Source organism: Triticum aestivum, chromosome 3A (assembly GCF_018294505.1).
Source record: "Triticum aestivum cultivar Chinese Spring chromosome 3A, IWGSC CS RefSeq v2.1, whole genome shotgun sequence".
In the NCBI taxonomy this organism is placed as follows: Eukaryota; Viridiplantae; Streptophyta; class Magnoliopsida; order Poales; family Poaceae; genus Triticum; species Triticum aestivum.
Genome location: NC_057800.1, coordinates 72,135,198 through 72,159,482, shown reverse-complemented (window position 1 = coordinate 72,159,482; position 24,285 = coordinate 72,135,198).

Genomic DNA, 24,285 nt, shown 5'->3' with positions numbered 1-24,285 from the left:
TGAAAATGATGCAATGAGATGAAATGATGTACTCTCTGAGGCGATCGTTTTGATATGCTAAACGCCCAAAACGGAGCTACGAATGCGAAGTTATAGCATGATGAAAACGCAAAATATTAGGGTTTCGGGCAAGATTAGGTCAACCTCAGATCCAGATCTAGATCCAGATCATGCACGGGAATCGAGGATCACCGGAACGGAGCTCGGAGTCACCGGAGTAGCTGCGGACGTCGCCGGACTTGGTGGTGGTGGCTGGAGCTCACCGGCGTCGGAGGAGAGCTCGCCGGGGCGGCGATGGGCGGCGGGGAGGCACGCGCGGGCGCGGTGGAGACCGGCAACGGCGCGGGCCGGCGGAGACCGGGTGATGGCGGCGGCCGGCGGCGGAGTAGCGGCGAGGGGTGGCGTCGGGCGGCGGGCGGCGCGGAGGAGCCGCGGAGGGTGGCGGTGGCGCACGCGGTGCAGGCGGGCAGGAGCGCGATGCGGGCCGCGAGGGCCCTGCACGGGCCGAGCGGGCTGGCGGCGGGAGGAGGTTGGCGGTGCCACATGGCGCCTTGTGGTTGGGCGCGGGCGGCGGCGCGGTGTGTCCGGCGGCGGACGGACACGTCCGGCGCGGAGAGGGGAAGGTAGGTTAGGGTTTCGCCCGGATTTTTTGGGGAAGGAGGTCTTTATATAGCCATAGGGGGAGCTAGGAGAGTCCAAATGAGGTGCGGTTTTCGGCCCCGTGATCGTGATCTAATGCTCTAGATGATGGAGAGGGTTTTGGTGGGTTTTGGGCCAAATTGGAAGGGTGTTGGGCTGCAACACACACGAGGCCTTCTCGGTCCCTCGGTTAACCGTTGGAGTATCAAACAAAGTCCAAATGGCACGAAACTTGACAGGCGGTCTACCGGTAGTAAACCAAGGCCGCTTGGCAAGTCTCGGTCCAATCCGGAAATGTTTAACCCCCACACACGAAAAGAAGGTAGAAAGGGACACCGGGTGACATAGGAGCGCCGGAATGCAAAACGGACAACGGGGAAAATGCTCGGATGCATGAGACGAACACGTGTGCAAATGCAATGCACATGATGACATGATATGAGATGCATGACAACGACAACAACACACAGAGACAAAAACCCGAACCCGAGGAAATAAAAATAACTTAGCGCCGGAAACGGCAAGAGTTGGAGTACATATAAGGTAAATTACATTCGGGGTGTTACACAGGACCCTCTGGCGAAGATTTCTTCCCCCGTTTGGAAACCTTTGTTTCCGGGTCTTCAGAGGTGATCCTCTTCCTTCCTTGGGAAGAGGGAATTTCAGATTCTTCTCCCTGGTTATCCTCCTTCGCGGAGGCGCTAATTCCCCCGGTTTGGATGAATAATGAGTGAGGCCTGCTTTCAACCTCTTTATTCCCTCCTTTATCTTCCCCTGAGGGCGCCTGATAAGGCACCGGCTCGAGCATTCTGGCTAGTACTGGATTTGTTGAGCCTTCGGGAAGGGGGGCCGAACACCTGATCATCTTCGCCTTTGTTACCAGTCCTGGTCAAGGAGCGACTTTTCATAATGATGTTATGATAAATAAAAAGACAGTGTGTTCGGTCACGGGATTACTTACTTGGGTATAAGGGCGATTACAGCTCAGACCCGCATCCTCGGTGGTTTCCAGACGCTTTATTTGTGGTCCGAAGAACAATTTGTACATCTCTTCGAGCGTCATGCCAAGAAAGTGCTGAATAGTTCGCGGTCCTTCCGGGTTGAATTCCCACATACGGAGGGGTCGACGTTTGCAAGGTGGGACTCGATGAACTAGCATGACTTGCATTACCGTGTTGATCCATGATGTCAGTTGTGGTGGGGGCCCGAGCGAAAGGCAGGGGCGGCTACCCACTTGGCACTTCGGGGAGCTGTAATATAAAACCACTCTCGTTGCCATAAACCAGACACCTCTGGGAAGGAACCCTCTGGCCACGGAACATCAGCACTTTTGCTTATTACGGCACCTCCGCACTCTGCGTGTCGCCCCTCGATCATCTTCGGCTTCATATTGAAAGTCTTGAGCCACATGCCGAAGTGTGGGGTAATCCGGAGAAAGGCCTCACACACGACGATGAACGACGAGATGTGTGTTGGGAACGTAGTAATTTCAAAAAAAATCCTACGCACGCAAGATCATGGTGATGCATAGCAACGAGAGGGCAGAGTTGGATCTACGTACCCTTGTAGGCCGACAGCGGAAGTGTTAGCACAACGCGGTTGATGTAGTCGTACGTCTTCACGGCCCGACCGATCAAACACCGGAACTACGACACCTCCGAGTTCTAGCACACGTTCAGCTCGATGACGATCCCCGGACTCCGATCCAGCAAAGTGTCGGGGAAGAGTTCCGTCAGCACGACGGCGTGGTGACGATCTTGATGTTCTACCGTCACAGGGCTTCGCCTAAGCACCGCTACAATATTATCGAGGATTATGGTGGAAGGGGGCACCGCACACGGCTAAGAATATGATCATGTGGATCAACTTGTGTGTCTATAGGTGCCCCCCTGCCCCCGTATATAAAGGAGCAAGGGGGAGGAGGCCAGCCCTAGGAGGGGCACGCCAGGGAGTAGGATTCCTACTCCTAGTTGCAGTAGGTTTCCTCCTTCCCTAGTCCAACTAGGAGAAGGGGAGAAAGGGGGGAGAGGGGAAGGAAGGGAGAGAGGGGCCGCGCCCCAAACCCCTTGTCCAATTCGGACTGGGCTTGGGAGGGGCGCGCGCCACCTCCTCGTCCTTTCCACTATGGCCCATTAAGGCCCATTGCTTCTTCCACGTATTCCCGTAACTCCCCGGTACCTCCGAAAATACCCGAATCACTCGGAACCTTTCCGATGTCCGAATATAGTCGTCCAATATATCGATCTTTACTTCTCGACCATTTCGAGACTCCACGTCATGTCCCCGATCTCATCCGGGACTCCGAACTCCTTCGGTACATCAAAACTCATAAACTCATAATATAACTGTCATCGAAACCTTAAGCGTGCGTACCCTACGGGTTCGAGAACAATGTAGACATGACTGAGACACATCTCCGGTCAATAACCAATAGCGGAACCTGGATGCTCATATTGGCTCCCACATATTCTACGGAGATCTTTATCATTCAGACCGCATAACAACATACGTTGTTCCCTTTGTCATCGGTATGTTACTTGCCCGAGATTCGATCGTCGGTATCTCAATACCTAGTTAAATCTCGTTACTGGAAAGTCTCTTTACTCATTTCGTAATACATTATCTCGCAACTAACTCATTAGTTGTAATGCTTGCAAGGCTTATGTGATGTGCATTACCGAGAGGGCCCAGAGATACCTCTCCGACAATCGGAGTGACAAATCCTAATCTCGAAATACGCCAACCCAACATTCACCTTTGGAGACACCTGTAGAGCTCCTTTATAATCACCCAGTTACATTGTGACATTTGGTAGCACACAAAGTGTTCCTCTGGTAAACGCGAGTTGCATAATCTCATAGTCACAGGAACATGTATAAGTTATGAAGAAAGCAATAGCAACATACTAAACGATCGGGTGCTAAGCTAATGGAATGGGTCATGTCAATCACATCATTCTCCTAATGATGTGATCCCATTAATCAAATGACAACACATGTCTATGGTTAGGAAACATAACCATCTTTGATTAACGAGCTAGTCAAGTAGAGGCATACTAGTGACACTTTGTTTGTCTATGTATTCACACATGTATTATGTTTCCGGTTAATACAGTTCTAGCATGAATAATAAACATTTATCATGAAATAAGGAAATAAATAATAACTTTATTATTGCCTCTAGAGCATATTTCCTTCAGTCTCCCACTTGCACTAGAGTCAATAATCTAGTTCACATCGCCATGTGTTTCAACACTAATAGTTCACATCACCGTGTGATTAACACCCATAGTTCACATTGTCATGTGACCTATACCCAAAGGGTTTACTAGAGTCATTAATCTAGTTCACATTGTTTATGTGATTAACACCCAAAGAGTACTAAGGTGTGATCATGTTTTGCTTGTGAGATAATTTTAGTCAACGGGTCTGTCACATACAGATCCGTAAGTATTTTGCGAATTCTATGTCTGCATGGAGCTACTCTAGCTAATTGCTCCCACTTTCAATATGTATTTAGATCGAGACTTAGAGTCATCCAGATCTGTGTCAAAACTTGCATCGACGTAACTTTTTACAACGAACCTTTTTGTCACCTTCATAATTGAGAAATATTTCCTTATTCCACTAAGGATAATTTTGACCGTTGTCCAGTGATCTACTCTTAGATCACTATTGTACTCCCTTGCTTAACACAGTGTAGGGTATACAATAGATCTGGTACACAGCATGGCATACTTTATAGAACCTACGGCTGAGGCATAGGGAATGACTTTCATTCTCTTTCTATCTTCTGCCGTGGTCGGGCTTTGAGTCTTACTCAATTTCAAACCTTGTAACACAGCCAAGAACTCTTTCTTTGACCGTTCCAATTTTTGAACTACTTCAAAATATTGTCAAGGTATGTACTCAGTGAAAAAAACTTATCAAGCGTCTTGATCTCTCTCTATAGATCTTGATACTTAATATGTAAGCAGCTTCACCGAGGTCTTTCTTTGAAAAACTTCTTTCAAAACACTCCTTTATGCTTTGCAGAATAATTCTACATTATTTCCGATCAACAATATGTCATTCACATATACTTATCAGAAATGTTGTAGTGCTCCCACTCACTTTCTTGTAAATACAGGCTTCACTGCAAGTCTGTATAAAGCTATATGCTTTGATCATCTCATCAAAGCGTATATTCCAACTTCGAGATGCTTGCACCAGTCCATAGATGGATCGCTGGAGCTTGCACATTTTGTTAGCACCTTTAGGATTGACAAAACCTTCTGGTTGTATCATATACAACTCTTCTTGCAGAAATCCATTCAGGAATGCAGTTTTGACATCAATTTGCCAAATTTCATAATCATAAAATGCGGCAATTGCTAACATGATTCGGACAGACTTAAGCATCGCTACGGGTGGGAAGGTCTCAGCGTAGTCAATCCCTTGAACTTGCCGAAAACCTTTTGCGACAAGTCGAGCTTTGTAGATAGTAACACTACTATTAGCGTTCGTCTTCCTCTTGAAGATCCATTTAATCTCAATGGCTCGCCGATCATTGGGCAAGTCAATCAAAGTCCATACTTTGTTCTCATACATGGATCTCATCTCAGATTTCATGGCCTCAAGCCATTTCGTGGAATCTGGGCTCATCATCGCTTCCTCATAGTTCGTAGGCTCGTCATGGTCAAGTAACATGACCTCCAGAACTGGATTACCATACCACTCTGGTGCGGAACGCACTATGTTTTTACCTACGAGGTTCGGTAGTAACTTGATCTGAAGTTACATGATCATCATCATTAGCTTCCTCACTAATCGGTCTAGTAGTCACAGGAACAGATTTCTGTGATGAACTACTTTCCAATAAGAGAGCAGGTACAGCTACCTCATCAAGTTCTACTTTCCTCCCACTCACTTCTTTCGAGAGAAATTCCTTCTCTAGAAAGGATCCACTCAAAGCAATGAATATATTGCCTTCGGATCTGTGATAGAAGGTGTACCCAACATTTTTCTTTTGGGTATCCTATGAAGACGCACTTCTCCGATTTGGGTTTGAGCTTATCAGGTTGAAACTTTTTCACATAAGCATTGCAACCTCAAACTTTAAGAAACGACAGCTTAGGTTTCTTGCCAAACCATAGTTCATACGGTGTCGTTTCAACGGATTTAGATGGTGCCCTATTTAACGTGAATGCAGCTGTCTCTAATGCATAACCCCAAAACGATAGTGGTAGATCGGTAAGAGACATCATAGATTGCACCATATCTAGTAAAGTACGATTACGATGTTCGGACACACCATTATGCTGTGGTGTTCCGGGTGGCGTGAGTTGCGAAACTATTCCACATTGTTTCAAATGTACACCAAACTCGTAACTCAAATATTCTCCTCCACGATCAGATCGTAGGAATTTTATTTTCTTGTTATGATGATTTTCAACTTCACTCTGAAATTCTTTGAACTTTTCAAACGTTTCAGACTTATGTTTCATTAAGTAGATATACCTATATCTGCTTAAGTCATCTGTGAAGGTGAGAAAATAACGATACTTGTCGCGAGCCTCAATATTCATCGGACCACATACATCAGTATGTATGATTTCCAACAAATCTGTTGCTCGCTCCATTGTTCCGAAGAACAGAGTCTTAGTCATCTTGCCCATGAGGCATGGTTCGCAAGCATCAACTGATTCATAATCAAGTGATTGCAAAAGCCCATCAGCATGGAGTTTCTTCATGCGCTTTACACCAATATAACCTAAACGGCAGTGCCACAAATAAGTTGCAGTATCATTATTAACTTTGCATCTTTTGGTTTCAATATTATGATTATGTGTATCACTACGATCGAGATCCAACGAACTATTTTCATTGGGTGTGTAACCATATAAGGTTTTATTCATGTAAACAGAACAACAATTTATTCTCTTACTTAAATGAATAACCGTATTAAAATAAACATGATCAAATCAAATTCATGCTCAACGCAAACACCAAATAACACTTATTTAGGTTCAACACTAATCCCGGAATTATAGGGAGTGTGCGATGATGATCATATCAATCTTGGAACCACTTCCAATACACATCGTCACTTCACCCTTAACTAGTCTCTGTTTATTCTGCAACTCCCGTTTCGAGTTACTAATCTTAGCAACTGAACTAGTATCAAATACTGAGGGGCTGCTATAAACACTAGTAAAGTACACATCAATAACATGTATATCAAATATACTTATGTTCACTTTGCCATCCTTCTTATCCGCCAATCACTTGGGGTAGTTCCGCTTCCAGTGACCAGTCCCTTTGCAGTAGAAGCACTTAGTCTCAGGCTTAGGACCAGACTTGGGCTTCTTCACTTGAGCAGCAACTTGCTTGTTGTTCTTCTTGAAGTTCCCCTTCTTCCCTCTGCCCTTTTCTTGAAACTAGTGGTCTTGTCTACCATCAACACTTGATGTTTTTCTCGATTTCTACCTTCGTCAATTTCAGCATTACGAAGAGCTTGGGAATCGTTTCCGTTATCCCTTGCATATCATAGTTCATCACGAAGTTCTACTAACTTGGTGATGGTGACTAGAGAATTCTGTTAATCACCATTTTATCTGGAAGATTAACTCCCACTTGATTCAAGCAATTGTAGTAACCAGACAATCTGAGCACATGCTCACTAGTTGAGCGATTCTCCTCCATGTTTTAGCTATAGAACTTGTTGGAAACTTCATCTCTCTCAACTCGGGTATTTGCTTGAAATATTAACTTCAACTCCTGGAACATCTCATATGTTCCATGACGTTCAAAACGTGTCTGAAGTCCCGATTCTAAGCCGTTAAGCATGGTGCACTAAACTATCAAGTAGTCATCATATTGAGCTAGCCAAACGTTCATAACGTCTGCATCTGCTCCTGCAATAAGTCTGTCACCTAGCGGTGCATCAAGGACATAATTCTTCTGTGCAGCAATGAGGATAAACCTCAGATCACGGATCCAATCCGCATCATTGCTACTAACATTTTTCAACACAATTTTCTCTAGGAACATATCAAAATAAACACAGGGAAGCAACAACGCGAGCTATTGATCTACAACATAATTTGCAAAATACTACCAGGACTAAGTTCATGATAAATTTAAAGTTCAATTAATCATATTACTTAAGAACTCCCACTTAAAAAGACATCCCTTTAATCTTCTAAGTGATCACGTGATCCAAATCAACTAAACCATGTCTGATCATCACGTGGGATGGAGTAGTTTCAATGGTGAACATCACTATGTTGATCATATCTACTATATGATTCACGCTCGACCTTTCAGTCTCCGTGTTCTGAGGCCATATCTGTATATGCTTGGCTCGTCAAGTATAACCTGAGTATTCCGCGTGTGCAACTGTTTTGCACCCGTTGTATTTGAACGTAGAGCCTATCACACCTGATCATCACGTGGTGTCTCAGCACGAAGAACTTTCGCAATGGTGCATACTCAGGGAGAACACTTCTTGATAATTAGTGAGAGATCATCTTAAAATGCTACCGTCAATCAAAGCAAGATAAGATGCATAAAAGATAAACATCACATGCAATCAATATAAGTGATATGATATGGCCATCATCATCTTGTGCTTATGATCTTCATCTTTGAAGCACCGTCGTGATCACCATCGTCACCGGCGCGACACCTTGATCACCATCGTAGCATCGTTGTCGTCTCGCTAATCTTATGCTTGCATGACTATCGCTACCGCTTAGTGATAAAGTAAAGCATTACAGCGCAATTGCATCGCATACAATAAAGCGACAACCATATGGCTCCTGCCAGTTGCCGATAACTTGGTTACAAAACATGATCATCTCATACAATAAAATTTAGCATCATGTTTTGACCATATCACATCACAACATGCCCTGCAAAAACAAGTTAGACGTCCTCTACTTTGTTGTTACAAGTTTTACATGGCTGCTACGGGCTTAAGCAAGAACCAATCTTACCTACGCATCAAAACCACAACGATAGTTTGTCAAGTTGGTGTTGTTTTAACCTTCGCAAGGACCGGGCGTAGCCACACTCGGTTCAACTAAAGTTGGAGAAACTGACACCCGCTAGCCACCTTTGTGCAAAGCACGTCGGGAGAACTGGTCTCGCGTAAGCGTATGCGTAATGTCGGTCCGGGCCGCTTCGTCCAACAATACCGCCGAACCAAAGTATGACATGCTGGTAAGCAGTATGACTTATATCGCCCAGAACTCACTTGTGTTCTACTCGTGCATATAACATCAACACATAAAACCTAGGCTCGGATGCCACTATTGGGAAGGTAGTAATTTCAAAAAAATTCCTACGCACACGCAAGATCATGGTGATGCATAGCAACGAGAGGGGAGAGTGTGATCAACGTACCCTTGTAGACCGACAGCGGAAGCGTTAGCACAACGCGGTTGATGTAGTCGTACGTCTTCACGGCCCGACCGATCAAGCACCGAAACTACGGCACCTCCGAGTTGTAGCACACGTTCAGCTCGATGACGATCCCCGGACTCCGCTCCAGCAAAGTGTCAGGGAAGAGTTCTGTCAGCACGACGGCGTGGTGACGATCTTGATGTTCTACCGTCGCAGGGCTTCGCCTAAGCACCGCTACAATATTATCGAGGATTATGGTGGAAGGGGGCACCGCACATGGCTAAGAATATGATCACGTGGATCAACTTGTGTGTCTGTAGGTGCCCCCTGCACCCGTATATAAAGGAGCAAGGGGGAGGAGGCCGGCCCTAGGAGGGGCACACCAGGGAGTAGGATTCCTACTCCTAGTTGGAGTAGGTTTCCTCCTTTCCTAGTCCAACTAGGAGAAGGGGGGAAAGGGGGGAAGAGGGGAAGGAAGGGAGAGAGGGGCCGCGCCCCAAACCCCTTGTCCAATTCGGACTGGGCTTGGGAGGGGCGCGTGCCACCTCCTTGTCCTTTCCGCTATGGCCCATTAAGGCCCATTGCTTCTTCCTCGTATTCCCGTAACTCCCCGATACCTCCGAAAATACTCGAATCACTCGGAACCTTTCCGATGTCCGAATATAGTCGTCCAATATATCGATCTTTACGTCTCGACCATTTCGAGACTCCTCGTCATTTCCCCGATCTCATCCGGGACTCCGAACTCCTTCGGTACATCAAAACTCATAAACTCATAATATAATTGTCATCGAAACCTTAAGCGTGCGGACCCTACGGGTTCGAGAACAATGTAGACATGACCGAGACACGTCTCCGGTCAATAACCAATAGCGGAACCTGGATGCTCATATTGGCTCCCACATATTCTACGAAGATCTTTATCAGTCAGACCGCATAACAACATACGTTGTTCCCTTTGTCATCGGTATGTTACTTGCCCGAGATTCGATCATCGGTATCTCAATACCTAGTTCAATCTCATTACTGGAAAGTCTCTTTACTCGTTTCATAATACATTATCTCGCAACTAACTCATTAGTTGTAATGCTTGCAAGGCTTATGTGATGTGCATTACCGAGAGGGCCCAGAGATACTTCTCCGACAATCGGAGTGACAAATCCTAATCTCGAAATACGCCAACCCAACATTCACCTTTGGAGACACCTGTAGAGCTCCTTTATAATCACCCAGTTACGTTGTGACGTTTGGTAGCACACATAGTGTTCCTCCGGTAAACGGGAGTTGCATAATCTCATACTCATAGGAACATGTGTAAGTTATGAAGAAAGCAATAGCAACATACTAAAAGATCGGGTGCTAAGCTAATGGAATGGGTCATGTCAATCACATCATTCTCCTAATGATGTGATCCCATTAATCAAATGACAACACATGTCTATGGTTAGGAAACATAACCATCTTCGATTAACGAGCTAGTCAAGTAAAGGCATACTAGTGACACTTTGTTTGTCTATGTATTCACACATGTATTATGTTTCCGGTTAATACAGTTCTAGCATGAATAGTAAACATTTATCATGAAATAAGGAAATAAATAATAACTTTATTATTGCCTCTAGGGCATATTTCCTTCAATGTGAAGGAGGGAATCTGGGGCCAGGTCATGGAAATCCAGCCCATAATAGAACATGAGCCCCCTAACAAAGGGATCTAGAGCGAGGCCTAGCCCTAGGAGGAAGTGAGAGATGAATACAACGCTCTCACCGGGTTCGGGAGTGGGAATGACCTGCCCTCGAGCAGGCAGCCTGTGTAAGATTTCGAGGGTCAAATACATGGCCTCTCTCAGATTCTTGATGTCTTCCTCTGTGACAGAGGAAGGCATCCACCGACCTTGAAGGTTGGATCCGGACATGGTTGAAGGTCCGAAGCGCGTGACCTGAGCCTTGGATGTTGAAACTTGAGGCGGGGGAAGGATTCGATTGAGTACGAGAGGGAAAAAAGGACAGGCCTTGGCCTCTTTATAAAGAGGGTGAATATCAAGCGTCCTCCTCGTGGCCGTTTGGGACTTGCCTGAAATCAGAGGAGTCATACCAATGGGCACGATTAGGTTACCCACGTCCCTATTAATGAGAATCCCGTAATAAGGGGGACACGATCTCTGCTTTGATAAGACGTGTCAAGAAAACCGCCTCGCGATATGTGTAGTGCTTGTTGAGAAAAACGGTTCAAATAAAGACCGGGCCATGGCATGATGTCATGTTGCTAAACGTGTCAGCAGATTAGATTTGTGGAAATATTATTCTCTCTACGGTGGTATGTGGAACTTATTTTGCAGAGCAGGACACTATTCTTGTGTTCAAAATCTTCTATGGAGTATTCGGAAGAGGAACCCGCCTTGCAATGCCGAAGACAAATCTGCGCGCCGGACTCATCGTCGTTGAAGTCTGGTTCAGGGGCTACTGAGGGAGTCCTGGATTAGGGGGTCTCCGGACAGTCGGACTATATCCTTTGGCCGGATTGTTGGACTATGAAGATACAAGATTGAAGACTTTGTCCCGTGTCCGGATGGGACTTTCCTTGGCGTGGAAGGCAAGCTTGGCAATACGGATATGTAGATCTCCTCCCTTGTAACCGACTCTGTGTAACCCTATCCCCCTCCGGTGTCTATATAAACCAGAGGGTTTAGTCTGTAGGACAACATACAATCATATCATAGGCTAGCTTCTAGGGTTTAGCCTCTACGATCTCGTGGTAGATCAACTCCTGTAATATTCATATCATCAAGATCAATCAAGCAGGACGTAGGGTATTACCTCCATCGAGAGGGCCTGAACCTGGGTAAACATCATGTCCCCTGCCTTATGTTACCATCCGCCTTAGACGCACAGTTCGGGACCCCCTACCCGAGATCCGCCGGTTTTGACACCGACACCATCCAATGTGGTCATGTATAGGTTCGCGGCGTGGCCCGGGCGTATTTTCTCCCGCAAACAGGAGACAAACGTGGGGGGGCTTTGTGGGCGTCCGGGCAACACCCACGCCTGCTTATGACTGCCCTGGCCCACCCAAACCCCCACCCGCCCCTCCCGCGCTCTCCTTCCAATGCACACGCCGCTTACCGTGCTGCATTCATGCCGGCTCAGAGCACGCTGCGGACAGCATTGATGCTGCGATGTGACCAGAGGGAGGGCAGCGTAGACCGACATGGCCTCTCGGGAGCCGTCGCTTCAATGCAGATGTAACTTCCCGAGTAACCAACTACGGCCGCTGCGCCGCATTGCAGCGGCTGACTGACCCTTCGCAGGGCCTTGCCGCGGCTATAAAAGCCATGCTCATGTGTCGTCCACATTGCAATCTATCTTCTCTTCCTCTTCTTCCTCCCCTCTCCCCGCCCATCTCCCTCCACAACTCCGGTGATGGGAAATTCGTGGGCCTTGGCGCTGGCAGGCGGCGGTTCCAGGACACGCTCCGGCGGATCATGGCGCCGCCACCCTCGAACTCCGGGGTCGTCATCCTCATCGGCAAGCGGCTCCTCGATGAAGACGGAGATTGTCATCTCCTCGGTGACAAGGAGGACCAGCCATCGCAGCAGGAGCAGCAGTCCGCGTCGGCGGTGGTGGGTCAGGTGTACGCCGACACTGATGCGGAGTACGAGGAGTAGATGGAGTTGATGCTCTGTCGCTCCGTGCTCCACCTGAACGACCAAGCTCCACCACCGGGGGCGCTCCTTCCCGTGAAGCCGGAGCCGGCATCCCCTCGACGCTCTCCGTCGTGCAATCCTGGCGTCCAAATTGGACGCCACGTGAAGGAAGAGCGTCTCTTGCCGCGGTCCCTGCGCGTTAAGGAGGAGCGGCTCTCTCCACTGGCCCGACACGTCAAGGAGGAGCGTCGCGCGCCGCCGCCCCTATCCAATGCGATTGCGACGAAGGCGCGCGATCACATTCTCCACTACCTCGGCAGTGGCGGGGGCGGCGGCAAATGTTCGTCGTTGCGGAGCGCCATGATGGCGCAGGAGTACACCGATAGGGAGCAGCGTCGGTGGGACAGGCGCAACGCGACGCGCCGGTCCAAATTCGCGGACTCCGACATCCCGCCGCCACATATCATGGCGGACACGGAACTGGCGTATGTATGGGCCTTGTACCGCTCCTTGACGACGTGGGAGACGGCCAAGCGTCGTCTTCGCCGCCTCGACGGGGAGATGACCAAGTACGGTGAGAAATGGTCTCTCAGCGAGATCGCCGCCGGCAATGTTGCCTCCTCAAAGGACCGCCGTCCTCCCCCCCTCCCCCCCAGCCGCAGGCGCAGGAGGAAGCGGAGAGGATCATCCGCGAGCGTCAGGCGGCTGCCGGGAAGCCCTGTCGTCACGGCTCCACCTTTCGCCGCCCGAAACCCGACTCCAACGCCGGATTGAGCGACGATGATGGAGGAGGAGCCGTCGGCCAGTCCGACATGACTTACAAGGTCACCGTCAAGTATAGAGTAGTTTAGCGTTTTATTTTATAGGTTTTTAGTTCACCGGACTATATGTACAAATTATCTTAGTTTCAATGAAATCCACTCTGTTTAGTTTGCACGAATTTCGTCCTGCTGATTTCAGTTATTTTTAAACTGTATGCGGACAGCGTTGGATGGCAGCCTCCCACATCCATATCTGCGGACTGGTCATTCCTATCCACCGACGAATGCAGGAGGAAATTTATGAGTCGCCGTTTAAGATGCCCTAAGGCAGTAGGAGGCGAGAATGCACGGTGAGTGTGCTATTCTACTCTTGCAAGCGTGACAAAGCTTGAGGTTTAGAACTTGCTTTGGACGTTTACATAATCCGGTACGGCCAAGAAGTTGATCCAACGGTTGACAATATCGAATTTTGGTGCTTTTCTACCACAAGATAAGAATACATCAACAAACACTATTTGAAGGTAGTACGGTGATCTAAACGCTCTTATATTTTTTTTACGGAGAACTACCTTTTAAAAACGCCTTTCAAAAACCGCTATTTAAAATTACGCAAATGTTACAACTCTAACGTCAGTTTTTTATTTTACCATAGCAAATTGAACGCTTTCTATGGCAAATTATATTGTCGTGAGGATGACAAATTCTTTTAGCAAGCAAGGCAAATTCAAGGAAAAAACTGAACATGGCAAGGATTTGCCATAATTTATTTACTAAAGAGAATTGACATTCTCACAAGTCATGATATTATAATTTATCATGAAAAATGTTCGTTTACCATGCTAAAAAAAGTCTGGCGTTCGATTTGTGGCGAATACTTCAAATTTTTAGTATACTATATAGTACGGATACATTAGTTGCGTAATTTTAGCAGCGCCATTGGTCATAGCTCACAAAGATTAAAAAGGAAACAAGGCCACTGGTCAGTCACGAGGCTTTTGACCGAAATACCTATTTGAGTTTTTTCTTTTTCTTTTTGGAGATGAAGTACCTACTTGAGTTGAGACCCCTGGAAACCCTTGAGCATGAACTAGTGGAGACCGTACAGACCCACGACGGGGAAGTTGAGAACCCCGGATACAACCGCCTGCTCCTTGCGTGCGCAAGCCTATGCACTGTCTGGGCTGGTCATGATCGTAGGCGCTGTCTTGTCTGGAGGCGTCGTGCATTTGTGTATTCTCCTACTACTGCATTTGTGGTGCGTGTCTTTTCCAGTCTGTCCCATCAGACACACACAGCCTACTCCACTACCACAAGAGGAGTACTCCAGCTGCCAACCACGAAATCTTTTGGGCAGTGCGGTATACAATCTCTGCAGCAGCCAGATTTCGTGCGATTTGACGGACGCCGGTCGAGATTCAGGGAGCAAGAAACCCATCTTCTCCGGCTTGCTCTGGACTCATGCCAACCACCGGCGAAGGCGAAATGTGCGGCTGCTGTACGTACGTACAGGCTCATTGGTCACGAGTCGATCAAATCGTGTGTTCTACGATTATTATTTTTTATTAGGGTTCGACCAGTTGGAGCCCAAAACCCATTGGAGGCCGATCGAGGCGGCCTGGCGGAGTTGCCAAGAGATGTGTCCACCTCGTCTTCGGCCGAACAGGACAGGATTGCTACTCCAAGTCAAACCATATCCCTGCAAAAGCGCAATGAACTGCAGCTCGATCTTATCCCATCGCATGGGTCGTCGAGCGGCTCCCGGTACGTAGTACACGGTTTTGTCATGATCTCGCCGTTGTTCCCGCGGCTCCGCACGGCGCGTACACGACGCTCCCGACGACGCCATGCCACGGCTGGCACAGTGACACAGAGAAAGTTTTGTAGCGTTGCGCGCGCCGGTTGCGGACGCCGTCCTAGTCGATGTCACATGAGTGCGTGACCATGGCCCAGCCTATCCATCTACAGGAGTACGGGTGCGGGCACCCGACGCTCCATCCATCGCCATTGTTGTCCATGTTCACTGGCTCGACCAGGCCTTATCCGGTACACCAACTGTGCCGGGCCGCGTGCGCGTACGGCTCGCGTCTACGCAACGCGACAAGCCGAGCAAAGCGCCATGGTACGTAAAGGCATGGTGCCGGTACCGTGGCAGCACAGCTCCATCGACCCAAGACATTTCTAGATCTTTTAGGGCGTCCTCGATCCAGCGCGTGAGCTTTGCTTTTCCGGAGCGGTGGTAGGCCTGCAGCCGCAAGGCAAGTTGGTCAAATTGTACGTGCTTTGTCGCTTTGCTCGAATCGGCCGGGGAGCGTACTGTATTAAGGCCGGCGATGATGGTTAAGTAGATAGACGTACCGCCCGAACCACCCTCCCACGTGACCGATGCGATGCTATGCTCGTTACTTAAAGCAAAGACTCACGGAGCAGCAGATACTTTGCCAAGGCATCAACTCTGCTTACAGTTGCTGGGGAGTGTGTAGCATGCAGCAGAATACAGGTTCTGTTCAATGAAAAGAGGTGGAAGATTTCACTATTAATCACTTGATTATTATCGCCATGAAAGGTTTGAAGTTCGTTGGAATCCAAACAACTCCATATCTTCATCAGGTAGGGAAATCAGAGGGAGGGAGATCTGCTTGCTTTCCCGGCCGGCCGGGCCGGGGAAACGAACAAGGTGCCGTACGCTGGGTGGTGGCGCCACGGCGGAAAGCGCCGCCGTTGCTCTCGCCGTCTCACGTGACGGCGACCCCCTCACCGGCAAGTGGGGTGGTGGATGGATGGATGGGTGTGGATAACCTCGGCTCGAGAGATCTTTAACTGGGGGCTTGCGTGGCGCGGCGTCGAGATCTTTTCTTGGCGCGTACTCCGTACATGGGATGGGGTAGGCTCCTCCGTCCTTGCAGTTTGTCGCACATCCAGCGGCAACCAAATCGTGGCCACAAGCGCGGCAATCAATCGGGGGTAGGAGTATATGTACTACTACGCGTCGGTGCCGACTTGGGTCACGTTCTTCGCACGCCAGAATTTACGCGGCTTTATCGCATCCCCGCTGGCCTGCATTCAAGCCAAGTCAGATGATCTCAACTCTCAGGATGTGTAATCCGGAAGCTCTCAACAAGTTTATATGTTTAATGTAACAGGTTTCTTTTAAGAGATGATCTGAGTATTATTATTTTCAGATAAACAGACGATCCGAGTTATCTTCAAGAAGATGCATCCATCTCTCTCGTACGCGGCGCCATACGCATGGCCAGAGGCGACTGAACGGTGGCCATCGGCAAGACCAAACTATGTATAAATCATTCTGTGTAATCTTTGTGTTCACTGAACCACGGCAGTGTGACCTCTAGCAATGTTCCAACGAGCGAACTTTGTCATTAATAGTTGAGAGCAAAGACGAGTTGAAATAGTGCCTCCTCCTCTGCCTAGCGTCGCTGGCCACTTCAACCGTAGCGGCCACCGCTTCCTGCCGTTGATCACCCTGATCACGGCAGCCACCCAATTCATCTTTGATCCCTCGTCCTTTCCTCTTGGCTTGTCGTTCCCTTGAGGGGGATAATTACATGGGTTTTTCGCTGGTGGCACGGTTCTCGTGATCGAAACGGCAACTGAATAGACTTTTTTTTTGAAAATGATTCAGATCTATTACCAAAATTCGCTGGAAGTAGAAAGCACCTCAAACATAATAAAAATTACATCAAGATACCGAGACCAGCAAACAATCACTACCGCCACCAGAACAAGCCGCCGACGCGCCACTGTCACCGCTCCCTTATCGGAGCCGACTTGACCTTGTCGATGACAGCCGGGAAGTCTTCTTGCACGTGTCCCTAAGGAGATCGCAGTCGTCGTCGGGGTCGTCGAACCCTTGAATAGATCTGATATAACTGACACAGAATCTCGCCACACGACAAAAAACCCTAACCCCACCACCCGAAGAAGATGGTAGGAATCTACGCCGGAGCTCCTTGACCATGTCCAGATGGACGAACTCGAGGAGGATCAAAGCCCGAAAGACAAAACTCAAAGAACAAGCACCGCCATTCATCCGAGCGCCGCACCTGCGAGGACTAAAAACCTAACCTAAACTACTAACCGGAGCTTGTGCACCAGGATTCCCCTCCTCGCCATCGGCCGCCGGAGCGGCAGGCAAAGGGGAAGGCGAATCCACGGGCCCGCCTTCTGCTATGTATCTATGCCTTTTGGGCTCAAGAGTGCCCAGGCGACTTATCAGCGCTGCGTCCAGAATTGCCTGCATAAATAGATTGGGCGCAATGTTCATGCATATGTGGATGATATTGTGGTGAAGTCCAGAAAGGAGGAAACATTGATAGTTGACTTGAAGGAAACTTTTGATAACCTCCGGGTTTATAGATGATGCTTAATCCAGCCAAATGTGTCTTTGGTGTACCGACAGGCAAGCTCTTGGGTTTTCTGGTGTTTAACAGGGGCATTGAAGCTAATCCGAAGAAGATTACAGCTATCACATCCCTGGCTAAACCGGCGTGTATCAACGATGTCTAGTGTTTGGTGGGTCGGATTGCAGCCTTAAGTCGGTTTATCAGTCGCCTTGGGGAGAAGGCTATCCCATTGTTTCAGATGCTAAAGAAGACTGATGACTTCGTCTGGAGTGATGTGATGTCTACTACACAACCTCTAGGGATTTCATGATCGAGACGCTAGGAGTGATTATCAGTGTTTTCAACATGAATTTGGTCAAGGAAGGAAGGTTATTTCAAGGTCTAAAGATCATAGATAATATGCAGATGTTGTCCAAGTTCCTAGAATGTTCGGTGATCAACCATTGTTGCAAGCTCTAGCGTTAATCAGGATTATTCGGTCTTTGACCACTTTGATGGTCATCAAGCTTATGTTTTGTCAACTTTAACTACTCCCAACAACATCACCTTGGGTCGGGCGAGATCTCAGGGTTTTCAAAATTCTGCCCTGAATGCTCTCAAGCCTCACCTTACCTCTCTTGGTTCGGCCTAGACCCATGTAGGGATTTCTTTGTTCGGTGTTTGGATTATGGTCACTTGAGGCCCAGATACCAAAATCGGATCAAATGAAGGGGTTGTAAATGGTTTTGGCCATGTTATTGCCAATTGTCGGTCCAAGAATGGCCACTGGGAGATTATGATTTTGGCTCCTTTCTCTATTGTTCCAAATCAGCCCATTGCTTCCGAGATTATGTCTAAAGGGAGTAATCAACGTTTGCCCCCTCCGAGACGACGAATAGAGCTGCCCTAGACCCATTGCAAGTGATTTGAGGTCTTTTACTGCAGGACACCTACGTACCTCGCATACTGCTCCCCACTCTTGTGCTTCCCCACCTCCCCATCCAGGGTTATCTCTCCGGTGAGCTCGCCAAAGACGACCTTCCTCTTCGACCCTACGTCATTCCATTGAACATCGTATACTCCCCTCCCACCTACATTTTGCCAAATTGCACTTTCTTAGAATCACTCCCAACTTTATTTCTTGATGTCAAGGCGGACCCATTATCTTCATATCCAAATTTCCTCCAAAATCAGTGTCTGTTCTGTGGCTTGTAATTCTAATCCTCGTCATATTGCTGGGAAAATAGTTACGAACTTGAACACTACCATTTCAAAAATTGCTCCCAAGGATACTACTGAGAAGAAACTTTCCAATCCAAAGAAGAAGGGAGACAATGAGGGCACAAGCAAGAAGAAGGTGGCCCCAACGTGTGAGGATTACTAACACCAAAGACTAGAACATCAAGAATGCACTTAGGGAGCGTTCGGAGTCCCTCCGCTCCAGACTCAGCTCGCGGAGCTGCAGGCTGAAATAGTGGAGCTGGAAAATACGCGCTCCACAGGTCCGTGGGGTTGGCGGAAAGCCGAACAGGCCGTTAGTTATGATGGAAATGTTCTTTTGGACTATGAATGTAATAAATGTGACTCGTCGGACCTTGTCTTTATGTACTGGAAAGTCTAAGATTTTTTATCTATGCAATTAACTCTTCGATATACTTGTGTCTGTATTTGTTTCCCTTCCTGAAATTTCTACTATCAGATAATTAAAATCCAATCTAATAGCTAGAAAGTTTCCCATCCATTCAGGTTTTACAATGAATACAAAATGAAGACTCTTAACTAGAACAACGAAGAATAAATTATACTCCCTCCGTTCGAAATTACTCGTAGCAGAAATGGATGTATCTAGAACTAAAAATTTAGATACATCCATTTACACTAGTAAATTTACAGAAAAATTCCCCTCTGTTCCAACCTATTGGGTGTGTCCTTTTGATGTGCACTACCAAACACCCATTCAATAATGCAGGATTCAGGTGGATGCAGCACAACAATCATGTGTTTTTTCCATTCAAGTGTTCCTCACCACTACAGTGAACCAAAGAGATCCTCAATGGAGCAGCAAGCAATCGACTGATCGTGGTAGGTGAAGGGGGGCCTACGCATTTCAACCCAGCGAGCGAAAAGACGAGACTGCACCAACGCCACAACCAAACGCCGTGAATGTGGCGAGCGAGGAAAGGGAAAGAACCCGTGGTGAGCAGAGCAATCGAGCAGGCGTCTGCATCTGAACCACTACCATCATTTCTCTCTCTCTTTTCCTCCTGCAAATGACTATCACTTCTCCAATGCTGTGCCTGCTGCGTCCACTGTTACTTTGCCTTTGGCTTTCGTTGCAGGTAATTATCTTTGACTTTGCCTTTGGGTGCAGGTAATTATGAGTTGGCGCTCGCCGTAGGCCCCTCCCCTCTGCGCGTTTTGATGATGGCGTGGCTTCGGCATCTGAACTGAAAAGAAGGGTCGCGTTCAGTTCAGTTCCACCTCAGGTTTTCTCTTGCTCGTGGCCTTGCTCTATTCACAAGGATGGAATGGTACTCCCCGGTGCTCCGGAAGATGGTGTAGAGTGGGATAGCACAATCGTACAAGAGGCTGCTGCTATGAATCGTCGCCATCTACTACTACTACGATGTTTGCAGTCGTACTGAGCGAGGCTGGTGCGTGAGCGCGACGGAACGATTTTTGGAGAAAAAGAAGGAGCTCGAAACCGAGGAATGAAAGCTGGAGAAGGAACAGAGGGGGCGGAAGGAAAAGAAGATACAAGAAGGCTCTGCCTCTGGCCGCTGTCTCGTAGAACCGGACAGGCCTCGGGGCTTCCTCGACCACACGATGCAAAAGTCGCCAAGGACGCCCGCACCACGCCGCGGGCCGCGAGGCCCCACTCCAGTACTGCTGCTCCATGCCAGGCCAGGCCAGGCCAAGCCGAACCAATCCGATCGATCGAGTGCCGCGCGGCGCGGGGCGAGTGAGGAAGAGTCGCCGCGCCCATCACGTCGCTCTCCGGCTCCGGACACGCCACCACCCCATCATTCCACCTCCTCCCCTCTGATGGCGCTAGATCTCCGAGATTTGGGGTGGTGGCGCGACATTCCTCCGGCCCCGGTCCAGTCGCTCGATCACTCCGACTCCGCTACGTCGTCGTCGGAGACGAACACATGTCCGGCAAGGAGCGACGCGAGAAGAGGTCCGGATCAAGCTCGGTCGCGCAAGAACTACCGATTGAATCTACGGAGAAAATTACATCTACAGTAACTGAACTTGACTCTAGGGTTCACTTGGGTCACTGTATTCACGAAATCGCAAGTTACGGTCACCGGGCTCGCTGAACCGGGTCATTATACGGTAACCCATACCGTTTCGACTCGTATGACGTGCACGTGGACAAAATTGACGAAAAAAACACTTCGATTTGCCAGCTGTACAGGACACGTCGAGGGTTTCTTCTCAGCCGATTCCCCTCTCGTTCCCCTCATCCGCCTGCATCCTCTGCTCCCTTCTCGCTCATCTCCTCCCTTCTCGCTCGAATCCAACGGCTGCATCCTCTACTCCTCTTACCTCTCGTCAAATTGCGGCGACAAATTGGTTTCGGCCGCCATGTCCGGCGCGGGTAGCTCATCGGGGGCCGGTGCGGGTTGGCTCCCTTTGATCCAATGCCCTGATTGCAAGATTCGCCAGATTAGGCAGTTTGAGTCCACAACTGAAAAGCATCCTGGGTGGATCTTGTACAAGTGTATGAATCATAAGGTTAGTACAAGAACATTGAGTGGATGTTGTTGTTAACTCTGCTTCGCTTTTCAATTTATTTCCAGATTGGTTCTTGATTTGATTTTGAGATATGTTCTTTATTTTGTCAAATAGGTAGGGAAGCAATCTTGCAACTTTTGGCACTGGGAAGCTAGTTATATTGATTATTTGAAGAAACATGGACATCTAAGAGGTGAATCTGTGGATAGTAAAATAGTAGAGATGAAGAAAAAGAAGAATACGACAGAAGTGGATCCTGAAGATATGATGAAGATGCTGCTGCTGCTAAAATCACTTCCAGGAGATGTTGCAGACTTGGTTGCTGTAATGAAGATAGTTGTTGTACTGCTATTTACAATTCTCTTTGTGTTAGTGTTAATTCTAGTTAGGATGTGAGTGCTGTCAATGTTGGCAATTGTTGCAGTAAGTGAGAAGTAGACTTTTGTATTGTTTGATGTGAATGGTAATACAAACCTTTGTGCCAGTAATATTCGTGGAGATAATTTTGTTGTTGCAAATTAGAGAAGTGGAAAATGCTATTATATGGCATGAACTGATCTTACATTTTGCATTTGATAACATGCATTTGACTGTTGAACACTGACAAGAAAGAACATAAGTACTGAACTGAACATTCATAGCTCGTTGATAACACACATAAGTAGTTCAAAAGCATACAGTACTGAAAGGTTCACAGTTTAGCATGTCTTAACATCTAAAAATTGGAAAGTACTTGATCCATTACATTCAATGGTCATTCAGGACCTGAATTCATCGAACATGTTAACTTTCTTGTGCTTATTTGCTGCAGCAGCTGCTTTCTTCTGCAGTGCAGCAATTCTCTTTGCTTCTGCTGCTGCTTTCTTCTCTTCTGCAGCCCTCTTCTTTGCCTCCAGAAATTCTTGTTTTTTAGCTGCTGTTGCAAGCTTCTTGGCCTCAAGTTCTTCCTCTCTTTTTTTTCTTGCCTCTGCTTTCAAAGCTTCTTTTTCTTGAGCTTTTTTGGCCTTTTCACCTTGTTTCTTGGCAAGGGATTCACCTGCTTTTTGCAAAGCAGCAGCTTCCCTTTGTGCTAGGATTTCAGCACACCTCTTTTCATGCAATATTTCATTGGCTTGCTGCTTGGCCTTCCTCATCACTTCAACTCTAGCTGCAAGATTTCCTAATCTTGTTGCAGTGCTACTGCCTACAGATGACATTGCATCTCTAGCTTCTTTGAGGAAAGAGCTTTCAGGTAATTGTCCTGGCATCTTTCTTTTCCTTTGTATAGGAGCCTGTAACAGTAGTGAAACATGAGAAATATTTCACAGCAAGATCCTATTTTTAACAAGCATGAATGTGGATGAAGAGCTCCAATTCCTATGTTCAATACCTCATTTCTCATGATTTCCATCATTGAATGTGGATGAAGAGCTCCAATTGGAGGCATGTCATGTTCCTGTGTGACAACAGGCTCCTCACTTGCCTGTGTCATTGATGGTCCAGGTGCTTGTTCTTGTGTTGTAGCCTACACATTTGCAACAAGGTAAAATGGATGTATCGAGCACTGAAATATTAGCCACAAGGTAAAATGGATGTATCGAGCACTGAAATATTTGAAAATGTTACCTGTGACAGAGTAGGTTCATGTTCTTCTTCCTCAAATGTTGCTCTTGGCCTCTTCCTCATTTGCTTCTGCATAGGTTTTGCTGCAGGTAGGCCTTGCTTGAAGGCAGAGCATCCTTTCTTATTATGTCCAGGATTGTTGCAATGGCTGCAATGAATAATTGTGCCATGTCTTGTAATCTTTTTTCCTCCTTTCTTTGCTATTACCTCCTCTGGTTGCATTCTCCTATTCTTGGCCTTTCTCCGTAGTTTCTTCTCATACAAAGGAGGCTTAATTACACATCCACCCATTTTCTGCCACTCCCTCTTGTCTTTGCAAGGCATAATAATGTGAGCATATGCTTTGGAGAAATTGCAAAGAGCATAACACTTGTGCACCATTTCCTCAGGATCAATTAGTTCATCTCTATAGCAAGCTATGGAGTGGGGGCAGGGAATGCCAGATAACTGCCACCTTCTGCATGTGCATGCCTTGAACTGCAACTCCACAATGTAGTTCCTACCATGTGAAGAAACTTGGAAGATTCCCTCTCCAGCATTAGTAGGGTAACAACTATTAGACCATTCTATGTGCTTCAGAAGCCTTTTCTTGATCTTTGGGCAGATTGGACCATTAAATTTTTTAGCCTCTTGCTGCTTGAAAGTTGTGACTTGATTCTATCAATCATGCTGATGATTGGCAAGTCTCTAGCCTCCAAAATATATCAACAAGTATTTGAAAACATAACAATACTTAATATAGTATGTAGAGAGAACACATAGCAATTACATGAACACATAGCAAGTAAATGCACATATGAAAGTACCACTTACTTATTAAAAACCTCACAATTGTTGTTTAGTAAAATATCACATTTGGGCAAATCAGTCTGGAATGCCCTAACCCAAGTGTTAGGCCTCTTCTCTGCAAGCCAAGCATGAGCCTCACTATCAAGAAGTCTCATCTCTTCCATATATTCTTCATACTGATCAGTTGTGGTGCACCTAGCTATCTTCCAGAGCTGGTTTTTCAGAACATCTCTGAATTTCTCTCTGAAATTCTGCCAAAGGTGCCTGACACAGAATCTATGTTCTGAGTCATGAAAATGCTGCTCTACAGCATTTATTAGGCCCTGCAAGTTTTGTAATTCAGTCAGTAAGTAAGTGAGTATCAGACATGACACTATGTAAGT